Consider the following 27,376-nt stretch of genomic DNA (forward strand, 5'->3'; position numbering starts at 1 on the left):
ATTTGATATTACTTCTCAATTGATTTTATGTGATAAAGATATAAATAGTATTTTTAGAATTTTTTTTCTTATAATTTATTCCCCACCTCTAAAAAAAATGTATATTCTATATTCTATTTTTTTTTTTTATTTTTTTTTTTTTTTGTTTTTGACTAACTCTTTTAATTTTTATTATTAAAAAAAAATCGTTTGTATTTTTATCAGTTAAAGGGGGAATAAAATTAAAGTAGTTTTCTCACCAATATTATATTCCGAACTCAAAATGAAAAACAGTTTTTTCCATTACTTTCATAAAAGTTATAACGTTTTTCTTCAATATTTGTAAACCTTATAATGCCTTATTAAAAACATTAAAATTTTGATTACCAAAGAATCTTTTTACTTTTTCGTTATTGTTTTATATAAATATAGAAATTATTTTATTATAAAAATAAAAGTCAGATCGTAATATCTAAATTGCAGAACTTTGCGGCGAAACCGGAAAGAATTTCCATTGAATAAGCTTTGCAAGGAACTGCGCGAATTGACTGGCGTAGCCGTTATTCTTAACACCAGAATATTATTATTTATTTGAGATTAATTTTTCAATTGTTTACTTAACCGCCTTTATATCATCTCCTTTGAGTGAGCACTTTCGCAGTGATCTCTGCTTATCCAGAAAACGGAATTTTGCTAAAATTATACAGATAAGCATTTATTACCTCAGTCATTGAAATAAAATGAATTATTCTACTATTACAACCTGTTAATAGATAATGAAACGACCGTTAAGATCAAATTTTTAAATATAAATCATGAAATTTTAAATAATTCATATTAAGTTTAATTTTCTAAGCATTTGGCACCGTTGGTATTAATACAATTGCATTAATTACAGTTCCACTTACCAACAATTTTAAAATATATTTCCAAGTACTTTCGGAGTTGCTACTCCATCATCAGGGATTTCTTATATGATGTTAATTAAAAATTCATATGACATATGCATCATTATATTTAAACTAAAATTGTTATGTTTGTAATAGTCGGTCGTCAAGAAATAAAAAATAATTTATATTAAGTATACATAATAGTTGTAAACATCTTACGGACATGACGTATAAATTATTTTTATTTCTTGAAGACTGGCTATTATGAACGTATCACTTTTAATTTAAATATAATTATACATATGACACCTGAATTTTAAATTAACATCTTATAAGAAATCCCTGATGATGGAGTAAGAACTCCGAAAGTACTTGAAATATATTTTAAAATTGTTGGTAAGTGGAACTTTATACAATTCATATTAAATTTATCATACCAACCAAATTTTAATTGTTTGTTAATTATATCTGATTACTTGTTTTATATCATGCGTATTTTTTTCCAATTTGAGGGATTTTAATTTATTAATAATTAATTTTTAGAATTAAAACTTTAAAATACCTGTTTATCTTTCTTAATGTCCAGCGTAATTACATTTTTGTGTATTTTATTTAAATCCTTTAAACGTAAAAAATATACTTTTCTATTTTTTCTCATGCAGGTCAAGAAGAAATTTATCTTCCACATATCAACTTTGATGTGTTTTTGTCTGAACAGAATGCAGAATTAAAAATGTTAATGAAATTTTAATAAATATCCAGTCTTATATGCCGTGAACATGTAAGTCGATCCGGCGCATAAGTCGAAAATCAATTTGATAAGGTTTTGGTTTCTTAATAAGAAATCAGGCGAATAAGTCAAGTTTAAATTATTTCAAAGATTGTATAAATAAATATACTTAACGGTTATTTCGCTGACACGGTAACAGTAGCCGGAAGCTAGACATACGACTTCCAACAGAACTAGTAAATATTAGTAAGTGGGTAATCATTAATAACGGCTCATTCATCAACCGATATTTTTGTTATTAAAATTTATTTTTTGGTTAGTAAGTAATTTTTTTTTATCATTATATGTGTAACATTTTAATTGATTGCTGTGCTAAATAATTGTTTCACGATTCTTTACGTTATAAGTTATAAATTTTGATAAAAAAATATAAATGTGAGTTAAACGATAATTCCAAGGTTAAAAAATAACTTGTAACTGACGAAAACTAAAGATATAATTTTAATATGCGTTATACAATCACGCAAAGCGTGCATACAGCCACATATCCAATTGGGAACATGATTACCAACTGAATTATTACTTGGAGATTTTTTTTAAGTTCTTAGCACTTCGTTAAGCTGGGAGCAATTTAATTAATAATTTTTGCGAGAGTACAACAGTAATTGAGCAATTTATTTGCACACAATATATTTAGTGTGGAGGCAGCTTAGAAACTGGAGTAAAATTTTATACTTTCTCAATTCTATGAGTACTTAAACAAATAATCCTATTTTCAAGTTCTGTTATTGATCTATACGTACTGTAAACGAAATACATTAATGAGAAAATTATTTTTTGCTGTAAATAATAACATCTGTAATAATTATATGAATAAAGATCATTAAATATTAATTTTTTTTTATCTCATAAGAATATAGTATGTGTTATTTATTTAGTTTGTGGTCTCGAAATTCGAAAATTCATAAAACGTTTGCAAATTCTCCTACCTTGAGACAACCCGACCAAATCAACGTCCCTACACCTCAAAATCTGAATTTGGTACCCTAGGCTGACCAGAGAGATTTCCTGCCGAACTGTTCGCAACTTAAGATCGCGTTATATGTGAGGATATCGCTTATGTACCAGGTTATGTTTAGCATTTTTCGCAATGTTTATGTCTGGTATCGTTCAAGTATGTCAATACTGGAGTTGCATGCTGTACCCCACAATTCCAGCCCGTAAGTCGAAACAGGCTTCAAAACTGATTTGTAAATCAATAATTTACTTTCTATGGAAAGCCAAGATCTATGTCCTATCAGCCAGTACATGTTTTTAAACTTCAGATCCAACTGTTTCCGCTTAGATTTGATATGTTTCGCTCAAGTAAGTCGTCGGTCAAGATGAAAACCCAAATATTTGTACAGCCCTGAGATCTCGGAATGTTGAAGATAGAAACATGAAGACAATGATCCTTACGAAGGGTGAACGTGACGTGCTTTGATTTCGTTTAGTTTATTTTTATTAGAATAACCTTTAGATTATCTAAAGGTCTCGTTACATTGAATCAACTCTAACAGCTACTCTTTTGTTTCCAATTTATGCGAAGTGTACCGCCCAGCGCAATCTACAGTTTTAATTAAATTAACAATATCCGCTTCGAATATAATCTATACATATTAAATTTGTGGCACTGCTCAGTACGTTCGAATATATTATCACAACGGTATTTATTTATAAAAGTTGTAAATTTTATTTGAATTTACTAATCTAGAAAATGTTAACAGTTTTAATTTCTGGAAAATAAGTTAACAGTTTTTTTATCGTTTATATTTATTAATTATATTTTAGATTTGAAATTCCGATTTATCCGCCGTTATTATTGGTAATTTAACTACTGTGTTATACTCTCATCATAAAATAATATAGCACGCATACTTGCATTAGTAACCTCAGCAGAGAAAAAAATTCGTTCCTCAAAATTTTGCAGTCCTGGTAACTGAGCTGAAAACATTTTGACATGAGCACTTCGTAATTTTTTTTTTTATATTTGAATCTATCTATTCACCTAAAAGTAAACTATTTTTATTGTCACCGATTGTAAAGTCTTGAAAAAGGATTAAAGGGCAATAGAATATAAAACAATTTCTGTGAAAAACAATTTTATCTTTAAAAGTTATATTATTATTGTTTATAAGCTAATTTAATGTAATCAATTAACCCAATTACACGCCTAAATTTTGATTAATATTTTGATATAATGGTCGTGATTAATTAAGTGCATGTCGATTGATGTAATTAAAGGAAATTTTCATTGAAATGGTTTGATTTATAATCATACAGTAGCCTAATATTAGAGGATCGATAATCTCAAACCTAAATTGAATTCAATTCATGTTATCGGAGGAAATATTCAGGTAATAAATTCAAAGTAATGATCGAGTAGGGCGGAGGCTAAGGCATAGTTAGTGATACATCGCACACCACCGCTTTTGACGTCGAACATATTCGCGTATTGTCCTCAGGACAATGCCCAGATTATCTTCCGACACCCTCAATATTATGTGTCGGAATCGAGAGAATCTACAGCGTATCGTAGATTCTCATTTTACACATTATATTGTGCTACTAAGTTGCCTACAATATACGAATATCTTCCTATTTTATTCCTGAACAATCAATAATAACCTTATATTCTTTTCTATTGATGTATTTACATGAAGAATAATATCATTCTTTTTTATTATTGTATATTTCCTGCTCTAAGGATTAGTATTTTTCAAGATTTATCGCTTGTACAAAAAAATACAGCTGTTTCCAATTTTTTTCAGATACAATAGATATATTGTCATTATTTTGTCGTTTTACAGTAAATATTAACCTTACTTTTTTCTTTACAATAAAAAATTATATCAAATATAAACACATTCAGCCAAGCGCGCACGCACTATAAGCATATGCTACATACAAAAACGCTTTAAAATATTAGCAATTAAAAATTGAATATTAAGAATTTAGATGGATTAATTTATTTAAAGCATGTTATATTATGCGCAAACAATATCGCGTGTAGGTACTGATGCCTGATTACTGAGCAGAATGATTTGTCTGTTTACTAATCATTTATGATAGTTTTAGCATGATGCATGACAATTACTTAGATTTGCAACGTTTACTATTCAGATTAAATTTTATAATTTGAAATATATATTTGTCAACCGACTTCAAGAAAAGCATCGACTTCGATGTTTTTTATTTTAAAGAGAAATCTCCCTGATGTCAATTTGCAGATTCTTTTTTTATAAAACTCATGAGAAAAAGTTTTTAAAAGATAAATGACAATGTTTAAACAGATGATTTTTATGGTTCAAGATTTATTTACAATCGGTTACAATTTTGTAGGAACTTTAAGTAAATTACATCATACATATTCATATTAAAAAGGAATCCCCATTGAAATTCCTCAACATTTACCTACTAGCACTATATAGAACTTCTTATGGTAGTACGTACACAAGATAGTTTTGAAGAACTGAACTACCAGTAGTACAGTAGAAAACAATAACAATAACAAAAATGATAAAAATAACAAATTGATGAAACAAAAAAGAAAAAATAAACAAAAAAGATAAAAAATTAAGAATGAAAGTGATAAGCAGCAGAGACGAAGGGATGAAGGATCGATTAATGCATAGTACTCAGCGGGTTTAATTACACTACACTTTAGAATCACAAAAATCTATAACGTGTAGCCGCTAAAGTCTTAGAACATCCTCACCGTTGTCTAGAAAGTTTACAGGCAAGTGGTTAACGTGGTCATTTAGCCGAAGTTCGTATGATATAAAAATATTATGATTTTATTTTTACTACCATTCGTTAACCAATGATTTCTGTATTAAATTTTACACCGTTGTGAGAAAGTCTTCCAAAATTATAAAAATTTAATTTTCCTGTATTATCTATCATCAGCAGGGCAATTTAAATAATTTCTATTCTATGAACTCTCAATCCGTTTTGTAGATTTTATTTAAATGAATGAATGATAAAAATGAAAAGGTAAATAACTTTTTTTTAAGAGTTTATATGTTTATAAACGATATAAATATATCATACTATACGTAATGATATAACAATAAAGAGTATACAACATTTTTAAAAATACTCATATGCATATATTATCATAGGATAATATGGAGATCTGTAATTTAATTTAAAAAAAGAGAATAGTAAATTTAGTTATATGACATATGAATATGAATAATAAACTGCTAAATAAACAAAATACGAGTATATCGAGAGTGAAATAAATGTGACTGTAATTTAAAAAGTATTAAGTTCCTAATAGTCATTAGGGATGATACCCCTCTCAAAGTAGAGATATTGTGTAGAATGAAAGCGTGAGATAAAACAGAAGGAGGGTGTGATGTGGCGAGCAATAAAGGGCTCACCCCCGCGGTATGCAACAGTAATACGCGCGGCAACGATACTAAAGGAATTTTTGCAATAAGTTAGGAATGTAACCCCCTCTTCACTAGTAACACACACACACACACACACACACACACACACACACACAATAAACGCAGTGAAATTGTCGCAGTCTTTCTTATATACTGAAATGTAATGCTTGAAATTGCTTCTTTAATATTTACTGCATTAACTCCTTCTAAATAAAGTTTTTCAAAAGTTCATTTGTAAAAATATTTTAGATCGACTAATTGTTTAGCATAACAATAAAAATAATAAAGTATAAAATAATAAGGTATAAAGCATTTATACAAAGTTTATATATAGAAAATAAAGTACAAAATATAAAAATAATAATAAAAAATAAAACAATAATAAAGTTAAAAAATAATTTTTCTATATATAATATTGCTTATATTTATACTGTAATTTTTTTAAGATAGTTAAATAAATATCAAAAATAAATAAAACAAACTAAATAAACAATAAAATATTTGTTAATAAAGTGAAGTACATTGACTTATACTTTCAATTTTACAGTAAAAATTATAAATATATAGTTTATTATAAAGGTTTTAATTTATGTATGTATTATTTCAATTCAAAATGTTTGTCTTTTCATAATTTAAGGATACTAATCCAATTTCAATGAAACTTTAATCTTTAAAAAACTCGATTATAACCTATGGTATCATTTTTTACCCCTAACGGCACCTACTTTTAGTTGAAACAGTTATCAAATTTTTTGCGTTCTATAAAAATTTTCAATAAATCGTATAATGTTTTTAAGGGATTACTGTGTATACTATTTTCAGACGACTTTTATTAACATTTTTTTTCTAAAGAAACAGAATTACATTGAATCTCTTTTCAAAAAAATTAAAACCTATTTAGAAAATTATAAAAGCTTTATAACCAACGATAGTTAGTTTTCCAACGTTATTACGGTCCTCTTTGAAAATTCTGTGCTATCAGTATGTTTGCACTGATGACAGGATAGTTTGTCCATAAGCTGTCTTCAACATTTGAAATATTTCTGATGCAATTTTCCTGAGCTTCATACAGAATTTGATGGCAGAAAATTATCCAAAATTCTCTTGCATTTTTTCGGGTCCAGTCAATCAATTAATCGTCATAAAAATATTTTTTCGGCTTTCTTAGTATATTTACTACCATTATTTGTAGAAGTCATGAACGGTAGTTAACTATGTTCTACGTAAAATATTCTATATTTAATTTTTTTATTCCCGTAACTGAATAGAAGTAAATTTATTCACTATTTTAATGACTCATTTTAATTATAAGAGTAAGATTTTATTGTTTCTTTCAAAGTTTCGTCGACTGAAACAGACTGTTTTATAGATAGCTCTACATGAATTCTATAAAATAGCCCTTTACATGTTTTCTTGAACATCAATCTTCCAATTATTTCACGTAAGCCTCAATTGATTCACTCTCTCTGATAAATGAAGTTAATGAATTTCTAACACCTTTGTTAGAAATTCTTACTATAATTTGTTTCACGAAAGCGCGCAGCAAACCAAAACATAACAATTTGATGATTCTAATTTAATTTAATTTAGGGCAATCCAACCGAGAAAAAATAATTTCTCTTTTAACATAAAAATGAAGTAAAAATAACGTAATAAAAAAATTAGAAAACTGGGATAAAATTATATATTTATATTAAAAATAATTTTTTTTAAGAAATTACCTTCCACTATATTAAAATTTCATCAAGTAAAAAGAAAAAAATATTTACTACCTAAATCCAGGTATTTCCTCAATACCCGGATAAGCTGCTGTATGTTGAATTACTGTCATCTTTTCCCAAATTTATCACAATATCTTCAATAATATTTTTACACAAACTGTCGGTTTCCTGTGCTTTTTTCTTCTATAATTACATTTCGAATACAAATTTTCCAAGCATTTATATAATAACACCTTCTATCAGTAAATATTTTACATCGTTTAACTTAAATGTTGTGTTATTACTGCTAATGTGGCCTTCGACTTGTGCCGATATCAATTCTATTAGGTTAAAATTGTAATGGTACAGCTGGTCCACGCTCCTTTGTGTGGGAGAAAAAAAAATTGCAATGGTATGGAGGAAAACGCAACACGACACAGTTTTTTTTTTTTTAATTTTGCTTTTTTATATTGAATATATTATTGTTTAACTGATTTCAGTAACCTTATAAGTTCTAATTTTAACATGTGTTCGGTGTACATGATTTTCTTCAACTTTAATCATTCGACAACTTTTGATTTTCGGGTCGAAACATTAGGGATTTTTTCAGTTTTCAGGAAATGGCACTGTGCATTATCCATTACTATGACGGATCCTGCAGCAATAATTAGGACAATTTTTTTAAATCACTGCATAAAATTATCACCATTAATTTCATAATGATACTCTTGAGAAGATTCAAATATCCATAAACCACCGTTCAAAAACCCATTTTCACTTCATACGTGCGTAAGAAGTGAAAATCATTAACTTTTTTCCAACCGGAGTTTTCATGCCGTTTGACAAACCTTTCATAAAAGCGCCTTTTGCGATCTTTATTTCTTTATCCACCCATACCTTTTCTCGTACATGTCCTGCATTAATCCAAGTTTCACCTAGATAATAAATTATCTTACTCTCTTCACGAAATTGCTTAATTTCTCTTAAATATTCCTTATGGCATGAAGTAATATCATCGCGTTCAACCAATAAAGAGTTATTTTTTCTCGATATAACACGAAAATTCATTGATTTTAAACCACGATGTAATGTACTTCTAGAATGATTTTTTTTCTGTTAGCGGTTTTTAGTAAAATCGTCCAACTTTTCAATCGTTTTCACACGCTTTGAAGTCATTTGGTTACCATCAATTTTTTTTATTTCTTTATTATCAAAAAAATTGTCCTTTCGCTATTGCCTGATTCAGTGCTTGCTTTCCGAGCAATCTCTGGCTACAGTTTCAGGGTTATATTGTTTTAAGGTTTTATATATATGTTACTGATTATTTTTTACTGGAGCTACTTAAGGGTTTTCCCACTTTATGTTTCACGACAAAGTCACTCGCTGTTAAAACCCGATTGGCACAAAAACAGAGGAGTAAATTGCAATTAATGAAAACGCTGTTAATGAAAATAAAACTGTTATAATAATCAACTATTAAATTGTATTGTATCGTATTGTATTGTATCGTAGTAACGCCAAACAAGGCTGAATTTCTGTGGCTTAACTGGGTAATGGTGTGAAACGTTACAAACGATGCTACCGTTATTAAACATCATAACAAAGACTCAACAAAATGTTTAATTGCTTATCATCGGCATGCCACAGCGCCAGACAAGTATTACTTTCAGTACATTATTATACGCATAAAGCAATAATTGTACTTGCCGTGGAATTGACAAAATGATTCAGCCTTAATTACTGAGATATAACTCCTACACGTTGAATCTATATCTGCTGCACTGTTACTTTACACAATGATTAGTTACTATAATAGTTCTTACTCTAAACTCAACTTGTGCCGATTAGAATCTCTTATCAGGTATTCAATTCGAACGTATATTTTTTATTGGTTATAGACGCAGAGTTACAAAAAAAAAGTATATTCTTTCAATCTGTAAATCAGGTGAGTTATTTTTTAGTATTATTTGACGAAGCGGCGATGTGTACGCAAAATAGTTAAAACATTTGAAAAGATATCTCTGGCCATAAAAATGTGTCAGAGAAACTTGAATACATTAATTTCTATAAATTTAAGAATGATATATATATATATATATTTATGAATGGTGGTTTATTAATATAAATATATTTTATATAAAGGTAATGATACAAAAGCAAATATTCCTTCAATAATTAGTTTCTACATTCAAAAAACTGATCCAATACAATTAGCAATTTTGCGTAATTTAATGAATTTTGCGCTGACTTTAGTAGAAGATATACGTATTTCTTCTACTATTAGTAGATATACTGATACATCGTTAAAAAAGTTAACATCTTAATGTTAAATTTATATATTGTGAAAGTAAATAAAAATTGCTTCTTGTATTATTAATTTTATGTATATTTTCAGCAGAGTACGCGATATGTTTCTTATGGCTGTTCATTCACATGAACAGCCACCTGAGATATAAGAAGAAACATTTATAGTTACTTTCGCTAATAGTTATGATGTTTTATAAGTATTTGTGGTAAACAGAATGAAGATGTTACTTATAGGATTGAATACCACCTGTATTTCGATTGACCTGATATGATGCTATCCAACCGAATATTTGGCTCAATGAAGAAGGCAATGGGAAATCACTTTACTCCTCCACTTTTTCTAGTAAACCTGATATGGGATACTTGCTATTCTTTAGGATATCTATTATTACTAATTATAAATATGATAAAGACCGAAGAATATTCTTTACTGTTTATAATAAAAATTTTTATTTTTATACGTATAAATTTTTATAAATAGTTTCGTAGAGTATTCTAGTAGGACTGGGACAGTCATGACTGTTTTTAAATTTTAACTATGATTTTTAAACTTTGACTTTAATACATTAATTTTAACTCCTGATGATGGCTTCCAAGTAAGCCAAAAGATCTAGAGAACGTATCAACGTGTTAGTAAGGTGGATTATATTAATTGTTAATTTATTTATTTAACATTTCAGCGATACCATGTTTGAGAAATTAAAATTTATTTGCCAATCTCTGTGCTGTGTGGTAGCGTATCGGTCTTTCATCCGTAGGTCCCGGGTTCTAATCCCGGTCAAGCATGACATTTTTCATAAGCTAAAAATTTCCATTTCTTATTCCCACGCACAAGCTTTTCTTTGAAAGCTTCTGTGGTGAATTTATTCATCAGTCTAAAAAAAAGATACCCAGTCTGGTGGCTTGATATATCATCAAATGAAGTTTTAGGAGTGATTGAAGTTTGTAGCAAATTAAATAAAATTCCGTTCAAATTAAATAAGAAATAAAGAATTTTTAGGAGGTAATTTTCAGAGGACAAACAGATTATATGAAACGATTTAGGTCAATAATCATAAAAAGTGTGTTAAAGGTAAGATATTTGCATAGATATAAAAGAAAGAAAGAACTTCAACAAACAACAAAAATGTTAAACGATTGATGCCATAAAGTAGGTCTACTGAAACAGTTATTATTAACTGGTACAGAAAATTATTCCTACTTTTCGAAGAAATATAATTTCATTTAACAGCCAAAAAAATAAATAGAAATTACTTTTTTTTAAATTTTTTTGTATTTAATTAAACTGTTTATAAAGCTTATTTTTCTTCACTATAAAACAGAATAATGAAGAAATATCTACTCGGTAGTTTTATTTACAATTTTTCATCAATTATTTATACAACAGATATTAGAGCAATAGCTAATAACTGATACTGCGAACTATCTTAGTAGTAATTATTAATATATAGGCCACATTTATAAATGTTACGATCTCCCTTGGCATTTAAATAATAAACTTTATTTTTAAATAAATTTTATTAAAGTTGTGACTGTGGAAATTTAAATTCATACATTTTTTGGCTAGTTTAAATAAATATTGTATATACATTTTAAGATAAGGTATGTTCCCATCATTGGATAGTTAAATAAGCCTTAGGGCTAATGACCTACTACTGAATTGTTAGCTTCTTCATATGCTCAGTAAACTTTCACTAAATTTATTTTTTATTTTTTAACAAATAGAAACTGTCAGCAATTAAAAACCAAAACAATTACTGTTATTTACTGATGGAATACATGTTCAAATATCATAAGAATAACATTTTCTTTTTTAATTTGTAATTGGTTACTTATTAACGTTTCTTTTAATTAAACAATAATTAATAATAATTACACTGATATGTCTAATATTATGAAGTATAACATTTAGAACACATATTTTACTGTAAGTTATGCTGTAAGTTATACTGTAAGTAGTTAAAAAAATTTAAAAAATACCGTATTGTTAAACTTTCAAGCGGAATTATTTAGATGAGCTTAATTTTTCAACTTAGGATAAAAATACTTTAACTGGAATTGGGAATCTCTTTTGGTTTCACTAAAAAAGAAGCGGACATAGAATAGCGTAAACTTTTACGGCAAAAAACGGGAAGCGTAATTTCAATCAAAACAAATTGCTTAACGAAATATTGGAATAGAAAATTGAAGAAAAAGCTACGATCGAACAAAAGGAATCAATAAATGAAGATTGTTAAATATAAAAAGAGAAATTAATTATTTAAACATCTGGTTAAAGAAACAACACCAACGAATCCCTTTTTTAAAAAAGATTTTTGACAAATTTTGTATTTCTTTCTACATACATTGACTACAACAACCATTGACATACAAGAGTACAACCAAAATTTAGAAGTTTAGAAAAATATATATTGAATTTTTTAAAGGTTTTGTTGTACTTTGAAAAATATTTGAGATAAGGAAATCCAAGGAGACGTAAACAAAATTAAATTCCGTTCATCAATTGTAAAAAAAGTAATACATGGCATCATCAATGAACTGTAATAGGTCATCGTAAAAAATTTCATAAAAATCAGTCATCCAGACTGACGATATCAAAAACAAAAGGATAACTGAGGAATAAATTAAAAAAAATTAGGCTTATTATCTTCCATCCCTGATATAAACCTTCCAAATACATAACCAAAGTTATATAATAAAATAATGTAATTATTAGACTTTGAGTCTAAAATAAAGGATTTTTTATCTATATAACTTTATGGGAATTTGAATTAGACCAAAATTATCAGAAAGTATTTTAGCAATTTAAATGGTATTCAACAATGAAGAACTTTACCTGTTCTTTGAAAAGATCCTTTTAACTCAAAAAATAAATTTGAGTAACTCCCTGCCCACTAAAGACCCCATAAGGTTCGTACCTCCTTGCCCTCTTAGCCAGTTATGACCAAATTTAATTTGAAAAAAATTTTCTGTATAGATCTTAATTAGCTAACCCGGTCTGAAAATATCAAGCAAAAGGCAGGCCAATATACATACTCCTTCCGAAATTTTTCGTTGCAAGTCCCGCGGGCTGGTGTAGTGGTTAACTCAGTTATTTAACAGCTGATTTTCGAAGTCGAAGGTTCTGAGGTTTAAATCTTAGTTGTTTTTACATGAATATGACAGTGGATACCGGTGTACTTTGGTGTTTGGAGTTCAATTAACACTATACGTCTCAAGAAGGAATGGCTAGATTTTTTAACCTCCGGGACGGACCGCCGTTAGGTATTCCTTCAGAGGATGTGATAAATGATTTTTTGTAGCGTGTAAAAATGGCGAATCTGATCAGAATTCGAACCCAGGACTTCCAGACGAAAGGCCGAGACGCTACCATTCGCGCCACGGAGGTCGGCGAATGGTTAGTCTGTATAAGACTACACCTCATTTACATGTTATCATCCTCTTCTCATGGGCCGCGTGGGGTTGCTTATTGTTCACTAATTGAACAGATTTCTACGTACACTTTAATAAAATGAAATAAAAAATTGTGTTTTTGCTTAGAAGTCATGAAATCTCAAGATCTGCAAAATCCCCGACATGCAAAATATAACCTAATTAGCATACTTGCCTTTATAAAGGATACTGTATAATTATAGAATATTATTGCAAAGCCGTGAGAGTAAAAATAATAAATTCAGTACATTTACAGGTAATAATGTTTACAAGTAAACAAAGTACACAAGGTGGTAATAAGATTTAGAATAATTGAACTATCATATTTATTCATAGTTCTTTCACTCATGACGTCATGAGATTTCTACTGGAATATCATATTTTAAATGCTGGATCGAGATCTAATATAATCCTACTTGTTTACTGGCAACAACAAGCAAATGCCTGATTACAGCCATTATTTTTATGATGGTAAATTAAGTTTTATCCTATAAAAATTCCAAGTCTAATCAAGATTGACTTCCAGATGAAAAAAGAAAAATCACCACGCCACAAAGGAAGTCCGCGTGGTGGTAATGTGTACTTAAAAACGTTTAATTATAGTTTGTCATTTTTTGTGAGGTACTTTATAATATTTATTAACTTGCTTTCTTCATCATATTTCAAGCTTTAAAAATGTAGACCTGCTTAATGCTACAATACATATACCGGGTAATACAAAAAGGACTCACAAATTTAAAAGCATATAAAAATTTATTTAGGTAACGTACAGATTCGGTTTATGTCTCATTTCTAGAAAAACAAATCAAATTTGTCACCCAATAATCACTTTGATTCGATGTGGCTTTCATTTGTAATGCGACATAAATCCCAACTGAATTCAATTTCATTCCAGATTGCAGCCAGCAAGTCGGGATTACCTTTGCAGCTGCGGCAAAAGTTCGAAGTCTTACCTCAACAAGATCTGCAGGCAAAAAGGGTACATTAGCCGATCTTTTATGAAACCTCACAAAGAAGAAATCTAGCGGAGTCAAATCTGGGGAGCGAGGTGATCATGCAATTGGATCAATCCACCGGCCTGGGAATCGAGTATCAAGAAAATCTTAGACTTCGAGGCGGTAGTGAGATGATGCCCCGTCTGGCTAATAGTAAGGCCACCTTGGTTATCACCGTCTAACTGAGGAATTAGAAAATTTTGAAGAATATCCAGATAAACGACGTCATTTACGGTTGCCTCCTGGAAGAAGAACGGACCATTCTGTCTGGAAGAAGAACAACCTGTCTCAACGAAGGTTTGGCGACAAAAGTAGATTGTATGCCTACTAGAAGGCTCCCTACCGTACACTCTACGAAAATTAGATTAAACTGCAGTTGCTTAGATTAAACTGCAAATCGTGAAACAAAAACATACAGCAAGTACATTCCGCACTAGTAAATGTATCCATTTTTAAAAACATGCGACAGAGCTAATCGCAAAATTCCGTACAAATGAGAGTCAAAACTTAATGTGTTTTGCTATGAAATGAGACCTCAAACGAGTTTGTAAGTTATCTAAAAAAATATGCTTTTAAGTTATGAAGTCCTTTTTGAATCACCTGGTATTTTTATCTTACAAAACTTCAGTATCATTTTTTCTTTCTTTCGTTTGTTTTCACATGAAATTTTCATATGATACCGTAGTAAGAAATAATGCTCCTCTAGCATCATTGTAGTTAAACATTAAAGGTAGAAAATTCAGTCAAAATAATAACAGTAATATTCTTAATCTTCATTCACAGTATGTAATTTATTACATACGATATTAATTATTAAAAACATTTGAAAATGAATCATTAAACAATTTACCACACAAGTAATAAAAAACTCAATGACACGGAATACACATAAAGTAAGGAAAATCATAGTTAAAAAACATAAAATACGGCAATGAAACAATTTCTAAAAATTGAAAAAAAAATTATAAAAATAATTTTTAAAAAGTCATTAATTAAATAAGAAGCAATTTAATTGATTTTTTATAATAGTGAGGAAAGTTTGTTTATTTTTAATTAATCGAATTTCCAGACATAATTTATTAAAACTACTAAAACAGTAATAAACTGGAACTCTTTTTAAATGTGCTACGGCAATGTGCGGTATACTTGATCTAATTTCGAAAATTATAATATGCGAGCCGTATACCATTTGAAAAATATCACTACTCTTAATGGTGAATTCGCAACAATTAAAAATAAACATTAAAAGAATTAAAATTTTAGGTTACTTTTAAGATTACTTTCGTCTCGCATCAGACTTATTATCACTCAACCTGTTCATATTTCTGATATAAATATCCTTACAGAACTGGTAACATCTTCGCAAAAAATAAAAACGTAAGAGAATAATGCGTTCATGGAAAAAATTAAATTTTTCTCAAAGTAACCAAACAGCAACTTGTTTTTTTTTTTCATAATAATAAGATTAACTCTCTTTGTTAAATAATTATCATTATGATCATGTTATTTTAAATTTTGCTTTATTTTGGCTCCTTTTGTCTACAGCTCCTTTAAAAACAGGGCGGTCAATATTTATTAAAATAAAATCAGCGGTAGCCAAAAATTAAGTACTGATAAACACTGTTTCTTTTATTCTTAGAGAAATTAATTTATTATCAAAAGAGAACAATATAGAAATCGTACAAGTTGTTCTTATAATATTGAATTTTAAATAAAACGAGAAAGAGAATATTTAATTAGTATATTTTATTTCATCTTTTCTAATATATTATCATAAAAGTTGTTATCATAAAAGTTAATATATTTTCATGAAAGTTTTTAGGATATTATTTGGAGTTATTATATGTATAGTTTTGACAAGTCAGGTTATTTCTCTGTCCCTGCTTGCGCACATCTCATGAATTAAAGTCATATCCGAATTTTAAAGAAATTTAAAACATTCTATTGTAGTGCAGCATTTTCTATTAAATTCGCCCAGTTTTAAAAAAAACAAGTTTTACTTTTCTATTCTGCTCCTAGTTCAAGTAATATTTTACTCATTCCAATAAAATGTTATTTGAATTACATTTTAAAAAGATTAGAAAAAAAATATTTCGTTTAAAATTTGACTACTTATTTAAGAAAGTGAAGCCGGATTTACAGGTAATTATGAAGCGAGATAAAAAAAGGACCTTCAGATTTTTTACAAAGGAGATTACAATGGCAAATAATATTTTGACATTTTTTAATACACATTTAAGTTTAAATCAATGCATACGTCTCTAAATTCAAATCAAATATAGGTACAAAAATGTTATTGACATTAATCGTCTAAGTTTACAAATCTCTGTTGAAGCGTCGGATAGAGATTGGGGATTGATTGCAAGTCCGGCGAATGCCGTACTGCATCCTACGACTTCTGCCACGGTAACTACAGGTAGCATTGTCATTACCACTGCCTAAGTAAATCTACTACCATATATGTGTTTCGCTATATAAACTTTGACGAGTAATACCTTACTCAATGCAATTATTTTTTTTTTTTAATGTTAATTAAAATTTTAAATGTTACATTTTAAACTCAATTTTCTTTATTATTACTACAACAGAAATGGTGCAAACGTATTTTAAGAAAGATAAAGATAAGTAAAAAAAAAAATCAAGATCCGTCAAAGCTCTCTTTATTATTTAATATTTTAGTGTTTGTTTTTTCTTAAAGAATGACAGATTCTCTCAGCATGCATATATTTACGAGTATATTAATCTTCAGATTTATTTAATGATTTCTTTTATAATAATTTTTTTTAATATATTTTCATGAAAGTTTTTAGGATATTATTTGGAGTTATTATATGTATAGTTTTGACGTTAGGTTATTTCTCTGTCCCTGCTTTCGTACATCTCGTGAATTAAAGTCATATCCGAATTTAAAAGAAATTTAAAACATTCTGTTGTAGTACAGCATTTCTTTTAAAATTCGCCCAGTTTAAAAAAAAAAAAACGTTTGACGATATTGCATATTCTCTGTTTAGGAAAACAAGTAAAGCTATTAGTACATTTGAGTATATTATTACCATGTTAAAAAAATAAATCAATTAACTGATATTGGAGAAGCGATTAAAAATATATTAAGCAGAACTGTATTGTTAAATGCATAATTTAAAATAAATTCAGTTTCTCGCTGCAAGTTCGCTGTATTACGCATTTCGTGCACCGCTTGCTGTATTGATTAGTATTAAAATTAAATTTTTATTTAAATAATTTTATTTATAAAAACTCTGTTTGATAACCGAAGGTTTGTCTATTATAAGTTAAATTAATCAGAATGTATATCCATGTATATCTTGATGCTGATGTTCACGTAAAACTCTACAATTGGTGGATAAATATGAACCATTTTATTAGATGAGCAGTAAACCTGAAACAGAGGGAACATGTTATATTTTAAACGTAATTTTTAGCGTTGCAATATTTTGAGTCCTATTTTAGATCTCGAAGTGAATGATATATGGTTCACAAAAAAGGAATTTAAGAGCTTTTCAAAATTTAAATAGAATTTTGAATATATATTGCAGTTTGGTAATATATCGTTTATATTTTTTGTATGTAAATAATGATTAGAATTTTTTTGTAACGATTCAATAAATAAATAAAAAATTAAAAACATAAATATTCTAAATTTATCTTAGTTTTAAAAACATTAAAATAATGGCTGAAGAAATTTTAATTTCTAAGATCTTAAAATCTCCGTGCAGACTGTATTTGTGTTCAAGCAGCAGGATGACCTGTACGATACAACTAAAAGTCATCGTTTGAACATGGCCCCAAACGACTGATTAAAAAAATTCTTTCTTAAGAGAATGTTGAAGAATTAAGATTTAAACAAAACGCTCTTCAAAATTCCAATTTTTCAGCATCAAATATTTGAGTGATACTTTGATAATTTAGTTGTATTTTACTTTAAATATTAGTTTTTGTACTAAAAAGAAATTAAAAGTTAAAGAAAAAGTCTGCATAGGAGCCAAATAAAGCAATGAAAATTGGTCAGAAATAAAAGTTAAATATTTATACGACATCTGTTCACATGGTTCATATTTTATACAAGAGATATGAAGGGTGTTATAGGATAAATATATAGATAAGATGTAAATATGATGCATTAAATTAATATTATAAATATAAAATATCATATGATACGAGTATATAAAATCTTTCAATAAAAATAATGTTAAATTTTAACCAGCATAAAAATTTCAAAATTAGGATTTTATGTTAAGAAGTTAATATAAACAGTAAGAATACGAAGTAACATGGATGATGTGCTGCACTGTGCATGCGTCGATCAGTTTTCTAATTTGTCTACCAACCTAAATGCTTTGTATATAATGCGTTCTTAACATACTTTATTGGGTCAATATTTTTAATATCTTATATGATTTATTAGAGTGGCAGATCATTATATATCTTATTTGCAGTCATATGAGATGGTTTTTGTCGCGACACTTGTAACAGTGTATTTGGCTATATTAAGTACTTAAATTTTTTGGAATATAATTTAAAAACTGCAAAATTAATTTTTATAAATAAGAGTATTTATCTCTTCTTATTTAATGAGTAATAATAGAAATTAAATAAATAATAATTTGAAAACAAAACATATTTTTGATGTATATTCTACTTAGCACTCGTGAAGATCCTGTAACTATTTACAGTTAGGAGAATTTCGTCAAGTGAATAGTGAATGCGTTGTCGCTTCATTCATCATACATGTATAATGTTATTTTAATTCCCTCTTTCTGCAAGTGTGTTGATATAATTTAGTAAAATTTGATTCATCGTGGGTTTGAACCCTAGTCGGTTTTATTTTATTATGCAATATCCAACTTTTATTTAATGATTTTTTCTTAATCAAATAATCAAGGTTAATAAATCAGTTAATTTAAACGATTGAAACACTATGAGTATTTGAAACAGTAGTAAAAGGTGCGTATAGAAACACTGAGCTAATTAATTAGAGAAATAGCAAAAAAAATATACAACGAAAACATGCAGAGGAAATAAATTTAAAGTAGCATACGATAAACATTGCTGTTGTAATGAAGGAAAGCGAAATTATTGCAGTAGGAAGAGGGGTAAAGCCACTTAATTCAGCCAATTAATTGAAAATTGAATGAAAGAACGAAAGAAATACGAGCAGTAGCAATCGTTCAACATAATGTTAACATTACTCACAATAACAACAATTTTAATTCTAAAGTTAACCAGTAGAGTTAACAGTATAATTAACGGGCCAAACGTTATACGTTTTCAACTTCAAGTGGTAAAAAAGAGTTTTATAATCGCAATGGGAAAACAGTCAGAGTTAAAGTGGCCAAGTTTATACACTGACCAGTACGTAATTGGCCAAACCGTCTCGACTTTTCAAAATAATCCTCCCTCCGTCCTAATATATATATATATATATATATATATATCCCTTCTCCCTCTCAATATTGCACTCTATTTTCTCTATCTCAATTTTCCCTTCTTTTTCCTCATTTTGAATAGAAATGAAATTTATAATTCAATTCAATAAATCTTTTATTCGTGACGTTATATTTGTTGAAAGATTTACTGAGGCGGATTTTATGAATAATACCTTCAACACTCATTATTATTTTATATTTATTATTATTTCTTTTTTTCTGTTTTTAGCCTTTAAATTTTATCCATCCATATTTTACATTCGTTTCATTTAAAACATATATATATTTTTTATAGTGGTATTATACATTTTTATTTGTTTTTTTAACAATACATTGTTATAATAAACATGTTTGGGATTATATTAAGAAAAATACGTACATCTAAAAATATAGATTATATTAAATCGATTACGCTTTCTATGAATACAACTATCAATATTAAAATTATATTGTATGAACTCTTTAAACAACCTATCTACTTCAAAATATTATTATGAATAAACACTCGTATTAAAGTGACTGTAAGAATATATGTTTCCAATACCTGGAAACATCTATTTTTTAGATACGATACCATCACACCAGTATACAGAAAGGGAGAAATTCAAAAAATTTTAGGGAAAAGGGTAAAGTTCTGGTAATTCATTTCAAAGGATATCGAAAAAAAGATATTAAGATAAAAAATTTTAGTCTACTACAACCCTACCCGGAATGGTGGCCATTTAAATTTTTTACAGTTAGTTTCAAAGTGATCAACACCACCTCTTAGACAACTGCTTAGCAATGAAACACTAAAAAAAAAATAAATAAAAATAAAAATTAGCAATTGTGCTTCTACCTGAAAATGATCTATTCTGAGGTACGAAACCACTGCTTGGGGTATACTGCTGGCCACTAGCGGTATATCCCAAGCAGAAGTTGAAACCAGCTATAAAAAATGTTAAATGTCCACTATTTTGGTTACGCTATATGTCCCATTCTTTCTGATGTTTTGATGCATAGTTGTTCTATCTCCGAGAGTAATGATGTACATTACTACCCAATTCCAGGAATGGTGAACAGAATCAGGATGACATTTTTAGGGATTAATATTATATTCGTTTCGGTGAGCTTGGGCATGCGGATATGCTTTAGAATAATATTCGGGTCAGTGAAAAAGATAACGGTAAATCAACTCATTTCTCACTTTACGCAGTAAGGCTATCATGAATGTTTGTTGTTCTTGAGGATGTATATTGTTTTCAGTGGTCACTGATATTCCATATCAGGTACAACTATTATGGTTAAGATACTTAATTCAAATAAATATAATAATATTCTACTTTTTAGTGCTCTTTTAGTAAGAACGTTATTTAAAAACATATTTGTTTTTTTACTTTTAAGTTTTACAAGAACTATTAATATTTTAGCGTATCATATAGGGATACACTTAAGTATAGTAGTCATCAGTGTAAATATATATATTTTTTTAAATATAAATAACATTGCAAAAAAATGCTACACATACCCTGTTACATAAGCAACAGCCTCAATATATAATGATCTTAGGTTGCGAACCGTTCGGCAGGAAATCTCTCTGGTCAGCGTACGGTATCAAAATCGTTTGGATTGGCACCCGAATTATTTGGAGGTCAATTTATTGGATAACAAGATCAGTGATTTTTCAAGATTGCTAATGAACAATACCTTTGGTTTGCTTATAATTTCTGTACGGCTTTATGTACGGAGTGCTCTTCTATTTCATTTCTTTTATTTCGTTGTTATCTTTAAGTCACCAGCCGTTGGATCTGTGACTACTTAATGTTACTTCAAATATAGATCTTATTTACTTTTTGTTCAATTATCTTGCTGAACAGATTGTAAAGTTGCTGTGTCGTTATAATAAAATATATATATATATATATATATATATATATATATATATATTGATCTTATTCACAAGGACAGGCACATAAATTTGGGAAATCGCTGAAATTTGTAGTGCGAATATCGACGCTGTTCATTCACATTATCCAAAATAAGCTGAATTACAGCAAAACGTTTTCCAGTGAGTTCCGAGACAATCAACTCAAAATCACTGACAATCAGATTTATATGAAACTTAAACGTATTTAAGCGGAAGGTAATGCTTGTTTAGATCGAATAATAACTTATAATGAAAACGTGGATTCATCATTTTAAACGAAAATCCAAACGTCAAAGGACGAAACATTCGAAATCGCTCTTCAAGAAAAAATTCAAACCTACGCGATAATCGCTAAAGTTATGCAAACGTAGTTTTGGGACAATAAAGGACCAATTTATTTGATTATTTGGTAGAAGGAAATTGAAATCCTCAATAAGGAGTAAACGTCAGAGTTTTTTCTCAAAAGGCGTAATTCTTCTGCATTATAATACCCACCTACATATTATTTAAAAGACGAAGGAAGCTATCCAAAATTTGGGTCGAAAGGTCTTTTTCTACATTCATCTTACAGTCCCAATCTCGCATCTTGAGATTTTTTTGTTTGGTCTTCTTTAAGAGTTCTACGTGGCACGAAGTTCAGCAACAATAAGCAGATACTCTTAATGAAAGGAGGTAGTTAAAAAAAAAAAAAAAAAAAAAATACACTTACTTGTCAAATAAAAAATACATTAAAGGTACAAGAATGGTTTGGACACTAAGGTGGACAAATTTTTACAACTGGAATAAGAAAGCTCACATAAAGATGGGAAAGGAGCCTAAATGTAACCGGGAATTATGTTGAAAAGTAACGTTATTTTCATTGTCATTGAATAAATAATAATTTTTTTAGTCATTTGTCTCTTAATTAATAAAAGACTCTCATATTGTATCCCTCCTCTACTACAATATGAAATGTTTTATCGTCCTTCTTTTTGTCTCTTTTACCTTTTATTATTTACTTATTTGTTTTCACGCTGAAGTTCTTTCCTAATAAAGAACTTAACAAGTTCTTTCTTCAGCGTTTACTTCTTTCCTAATAATAAATCCGTCTTTATATTTTTCTTCTAACTCATGTTTAATTTCTTCAAAAAAACAAAATTGTAATGTAATTACATAATATTAATATCTTTATTGTTTTCATTGAATCGGTTCTAATATTTTCCAATTAATTCTCGTTTAGTTAATTTGCTAACCTTACTTGTAGTGGAATGTTAACGTTTTAATGGTTCTACGTACTTGATACTCGCTAGATCGGATCTCCCCATCAACTCCTGTATGCTTATTTTACATTTCTATGCACTGTAAGGAGAAAACAAAGAATCTTGTCTTTCTCCTATTTATATCAGAGCTGAACCTTCTTCATTTTTTATTCTTTTTACTCCTGCCAGTCTTTTACAGATTATATAGTTGTCTGATTATTTAATATAGTTATACAGACTATATAATTAAATCTGTATTATTTAAATTTATATTTAAATCGGAATTTTTATAAGATTATTAATTTTTTATTCTAATCTATATCAACAAATGCTTTCATTATATCTAAAAAAAGCCATTAGATGACTTTATTTTTTTAAAACCTGATTTCTAAATTTAATTTTGGGGCCAAAAAGGATTCTTTTTACATTTTCCTCTTTTTTCATTTAATATACTTTTAATCAAGCGTTTTATTTCCTTGTAAGCTATCCTTGTTAATATTTTCGATGCATGAGAATTTGAACTGATGGTAGAATAATTATCAAATTTATCTGGTCCTGATTTCTTTGGTATGGTATACTCTTTTTAATTTGAGGTGTTCCTCCTATCTAACAAATGCTGCATACTGACGGATAAGGTTCATTTACGCTTATCCCAACATACCTCAGCGACTCAAATGATATACCATCGATTCCATACAAATGTAAATAAAATGCCCGAAATAATTAATATAAATCTTATTTATTGAAATATGTTTATTCTTAAATTAGATATTTTACAGGTAAAATTTCAACCATTTAAAATTGGTATCAAATCATGATAGTATTACTAGGAATGTTTCAAAGAAGAATTAATGTAAAATAAAAAGACTACCATCGTAAATTAGCTGATCTCCGTGGCAGAGTGGTAGTGTCTTTCACCTAGGGGTTCCAGGTTCGAATTCCGGTAAGGCATGTCATTTTTCATACTCTAAAAAGCTTCTGTAAGCTTCTGTAGTAAGTTAATTCATCAAGCAAAAATAAAACATTGTGACATAATTAAAATTAAAACTTCAAGATAATATAATAAATAAAAAATTATTTAGATGTAAATAAAACAAATGTAAATAAAATAAAAAATTATTTAAATAAAAAATTCATTAGATTTTAAATAGATCATTCGTAAAATTTTTATAATTATTAAAAGATATTAATTCTCGAAGATTTTCTTTAAAAAAAAAAGGAAAACTTATTACACCTCAAAACTTTATATATATATATATATTAATGGCAACCTATTATTAAACGATGATGTAATTTACTTTTAACCGTAATTTTTACAGGGTAACAGAGATAGTATCCGCATGTGTCCAGTTTTATTTGTTAACTTCTTTATTCCCCAATCAAAAGACGGAAAATCCTTTAAGAAAAGGGTCTCAACAGTCTACAGCTGCTAATTTTATCTGCCGTGTTATTATGCAATGAAATCTATGTACCAAAACGCATTGAATTTATCCATTTATAAATATTTATTCTAAATCCATTTATATTCCATGCAGCCAATTTATATGCCCTGTAACTTATTATTTTTTTGTAACATTTAATTAATCTTAGTATTTTTTTAATGAATTTGTTCTACTATTTGATTATTAAAAATTTGTACTTGCATAATAGTTTTTGTACTAACATAATATTTTTCAGTCTCTGTAATTATGTCATGAGTTTGCCCCTTTTTTATAGGAAATTATGTCTACAAGTTTGTTTTTCCTTAACAAACGTGTGCGTTAAATATTTGTCTGCCTTCAACTTGACTTTTCATATGAGTATGTAATTTCTAAAAAAGACTTGTATTTATAAATTTGATATTTAATATATTAAAAGTTAATAAAATTTGAAAGTATTATTTCGTTTATGTATAAATATTTCAAAGTTTATTCTCGTTATAGTTTAACGCCCTTAAATTATAACATAGTTTAATGCTTAATGCTTTTAAGCTAAATTATTCTTTAGTTAATAAGTTTATTAAAATATCATGATCCCAATATTTTTTTATTAATTATTTTGTGTTACGTAAGGTTAGGTTGTTTGAAGTCGATGAACTGTATTATACTACTTAATAAAGAGGTTTTGTGTAATTGGGTAATTGTTAGGGATATCGATTGTCATAGTCGAGAGGTTTGGTAGGGGTGCAGACATGCAGGGAGTGCATCTGCAGCAGCAACAGCAGGGTTGTTAACCACCCTCTCTGCACACCATTCAGTGTCTCTTTATCAACCCTTGTGGGTTGGACTGACTAGTCACAGAACGAACGATCTCTTCTCCAAATGATATTCTCTTTTATTTTGTCTGACCGGTTTGCGTTGTACCAAATGTTCAGTTCCAGATCTTTGTTCTTTTTATTAACCCCCTACCTAATTTCCACATATTTTATGCGTTATTGACATTTCTTTTTTATGTTTAATAAGTTGAAATAATAAAAACTTATTTTTTGCTTAAATTGTCATATCGTTGATAATTATTTTTTTTATTTATATTAGGAAGAAAAATAATAATATTATGTATTAAAAATAAATAGGTAAATGAATTTTATAAACTATATACAAATTTGGGTTTCAGGTAAATTTCTTTTACTTTGATACTTAGTACATTAAAATTACTTAGTATTTATATGTAGCGCAGATATTAATATATAAGTGGATTATTTAAAAATAAGAATCTTTGCTTTTTAATTTTAAAATTACATTGACTAGTAATATAAAGTAATTGACGTATTTTAGAAGAAATTAGTTTCCTCTTTTACAAATTTTCCTGTGTAATATTATCAAATTAAAGTGACATCACAATGATTAGTAAGCAGATAATCCTTTAAATAAATTAATGTATCAGGAGGGGTACATAGCTGGTTAAAAATATCTCGCCAAATCCGAAACCAGAGTAATAAAATATCGTCAAAAAAACTCGTAATAAACTATTATCAGTTCTGTCATAAAGTAACAATTATTTTATATTAGTTAACAATTTTTAATTGAGTTATTATAATAGAAGAGAAATTGCATAATTCATATTTCATTGAAAAAAATTACTTTAGAATTTCCTCACTACTAAATGCATTTTTTAAAATAAAAAAATGACGTAATGATTCCAATTCAAGGTAAATAATATAGTACTGTATGCTGCTTCAATAAGCTTTCTACTCATCTTACTACAGTATAAATATTGAAAATTAGTTTGGTGACTTTAAGATTTTTGGTTGAGTTTGGTATGAAATACACTACAATAAGACTACATTAAATAGAGAAAATTTTTCAAATGGAAATTTTTGTTATCAAGAGTTCCTAAGAGAAAAATTTAGTAGATTTTTGTATATCATAACTTATAATTAATCAACGTAAATTTAATTAAATTTTTTATTATTGCTTGTTTTCTCTTTTTAAAGTTATCGGTTAAAGCTACCATACAATTCTGTAATAAAAGCTAAATATTACATAATGTACAAAAATATAACTAAAAGTAAAAACTTAAACCAGTATTAACCCATCGGGTTGATGTAGTGGTATACTCCTTGCCGTAAATCAGTTAATTTCGAATTCAAAGTTTTCAGGTTCGGATCCTAATAAAGGTTGTTGCTTTCATTGGAATTTGAATACTAGATCATGGATACCGGTATTCTTTAGTGAGTTTCAAATAACCATAAGTCTCAGGAATGATCGGCCTGAGTTTGTTCAAGACTACACATTTACCGGTACAGTTACATTACACTGATAAGTCACTAATGACTTTAATTGTTGATGCGACTATAAATAAAAGTATTAAAAAAAAAATTAATGTATTTATTATAATAAATAATGATATCTGAACTTATTGAGTCACTCATCAGTAGACAAATACAGAACACAATATTAATTTTCTGAATCATAATTTCTATAATTCTTAAGCTATAATCTAAGAAATCTTGACTAAAAAGTGTATTTCCTAATTTTCTTTTATAAATCAAAAATACTGTATCAACTATGGAAAAACTATCTAAGAAACTTCTTCAGAAAAAAAGGCAGTTTTGTCTTAAGGCTTGAACACATTTAAAAAAAGAAATAACCGAATTGAGAATCTCTTTTTGACATTGGTAAACTGCAGTATATGATAATTTATAAGTACTTTACTTAAATGGTTGTATTTGACTAAATTATGAAATAAAATTTTGTTTATACAGAATTTTTAAATTTTATTAAAATAAAATATTTTTTATTTCATTTAACTGCGTAACCTATTTTTTGCTATCTCTCGCTTCGGCAGTTCAGGCTTTCACTTTGTGCCAGTTTCATTAATATAACCTATGACTACCC

The 27,376-nt window shown here is 28.0% G+C and overlaps 1 protein-coding gene across 1 annotated transcript in view; it reads right to left on the reverse strand.

Annotated features, from left to right (window-relative positions):
* Positions 1-27,376, reverse strand: part of dmrt99B (doublesex-Mab related 99B) — a 56,940-nt gene that overhangs the window by 13,693 nt on the left and 15,871 nt on the right. The window lies entirely within an intron of this gene.

The sequence above is a fragment of the Lycorma delicatula genome, chromosome 3, assembly GCF_047948215.1.
Source record: "Lycorma delicatula isolate Av1 chromosome 3, ASM4794821v1, whole genome shotgun sequence".
Lineage (NCBI taxonomy): Eukaryota > Metazoa > Arthropoda > Insecta > Hemiptera > Fulgoridae > Lycorma > Lycorma delicatula.